Genomic DNA, 2,083 nt, shown 5'->3' with positions numbered 1-2,083 from the left:
TTTTTTGAGACAGGGTGTCGTTCTTTCACCCAGGCCAGAGTGCAGTGGTACCATCTTTGCTAACTGCAACCTCCACCTCACTGGTTCAAGTGATTCTCCTGCCTCAGCCTCCGCAAGTGGCTGGAATTACAGGCATGTACCACCATGCATAGCTACTTTTTGTACTTTTAGTAGAGACCAAGTTTCGTCATGTTGGCCAGGCTGGTCTTGAACTCCTGACCTCAAGTGATCCACCAGCCTCAGCCTCCCAAAGTGCTGGATTACAGGTGTAAGCCACCACGCCCAGCCAAAGTAACATTTTTAAAAACTAAATTAAATTTATATAAAACTGACCGGGTGCAGTGCCTCATGCCTGCAATCCCAGCACTTTGGGAGGCTGAAGCAGGTGGATCACCTGAGGTCGGGAGTTCGAGACCAGCCTGACCAACATGGAAAAACCCCATCTCTACTAAAAATACAAAATTATCCAGTCGTTGTGGTGCATGCCTGTAATACCAGCTACTTGGGAGGCTGAGACAGGAAAATCACTTGAACCTGGGAGGTGGAGGTTGCAGTGAGCCGAGATGGCACCATCGCACTCAAGCCTGGGCAACAAGAGCAAAACTGCGTCTCAAAAAAAAAAAAAAAATTAGTTTCTCAGTCAAACTCCAAAGCTCAATATAGCACACAGGCTGGGGGTTACCCTATTGGACAGAACATCTTTAAACCTCCCAGGCCTAGTACACTTGCCCTCCCCCAGTCTGTTACAACAGGGAAATTGAGTTAGCTTGTAGTGTTTCCCCCAACACAGACACAGTCTATCTGAGAGAATGCCAAATGACCTTGCTTTCCTCCTACCCCCAGCAAACAACATTCACCAAATAGTAGGCAGCTTCCTAGGGTTCTGTCTCCATTCTCCATTCCCTTCCTACTCCAGAAAGGACCCTGAGGAACCCAGCCTATCCCATGCACCTGTTCTTTCTGCTGCAGCTCCTGCTGCTGCTGGGCCATCAGCCACCTCCTTCGGTCCAAAGCCATCTGCCGGCGCCGGGCCTCCCAGTGGTAGGCACTACCCATGATAGTGGGATGGTGTGAGGCCCCAGGTGGGGGTGGGGACAAGCAGAGCCCACTGCCACCACCACCTCTGTCTCTTCCCACTCAGACCCCTCTGCCTGTAACTGGAACCACCTCACAATGTGGTTACTGCCAGGGCAACTGGGCGGACCCTGCCTGCTTTGTTGAGGAAGGGAGGCATTTTTCCCAAGGCTCCCAGGGAACATCTGCAAAGTACCTTTCTCTCCTGGGTCCTGAGCAGATGGAAGACCTTCCCACCTTAGCTTTGAGTCTCACTGGGCCCCATGGAAAATTCAGCAGTAAAGTCTTTTCTCTCTGGTTTCGTTCCCTGACTTTTCCTCAGAGGCTTCCAGCATAATCTGACTCTCCCTTTGCTCATCCCTCCCCACTTAGGTCTCCGGAATTACCTTTTTCTCCTTAATCTCTCCTCTCCCCATCTCCCCCATAAATGTCTGTGCTGAGTCAGAATGAAAGAAAATACAAAATCCTACTAAACCTCACTGAGGTCTGAGACCCCAGAACGCAAAGGGGCTTCTTAGAAGACACCCTAGCTCTGGAGATTTCTAATGCTGAACTCAAGCCTAGCATCTACCTCTTAATTTTATTTTCATTTTATTTTTTATTTTTTGAGACGAGTTTCACTCTTGTTGCTCAGACTGGAGTGCAATGCTGCAATCTCGACTCACCGCAACCTCTGCCTCCCAGGTTCAAGAGATTCTCCTGCCTCAGTCTCCCAAGTAGCTAGGATTATAGGCATGTACCACGACACCCAGATGATTTTTGTATTTTTAGTAGGCACGGGGTTTCTCCATGTTAGTCAGGCTGATCTTAAACTCCCGACCTCAGGTAATCTGCCCCCCTTGGCCTCCCAAAGTGCTGGAATTACATGGGAGGTGGATGCTGCACCGAGCAGTGATTGCACCGCTGCCCTCCAGCCTGGGTGACAGAGCCAGACGCCATCCCAAGTCAGTAAACATAAAAATAAAGGAACCAGTTTGTAGAAAGCGGGAGAGGTTCCCATTGAACTTCA

Source organism: Colobus angolensis, unplaced genomic scaffold, assembly GCF_000951035.1.
Source record: "Colobus angolensis palliatus isolate OR3802 unplaced genomic scaffold, Cang.pa_1.0 Scaffold83, whole genome shotgun sequence".
NCBI classification, from domain to species: Eukaryota; Metazoa; Chordata; class Mammalia; order Primates; family Cercopithecidae; genus Colobus; species Colobus angolensis.
The sequence above is the reverse complement of the archived record's forward strand: the minus strand, read 5'-3'. Positions refer to the sequence as shown.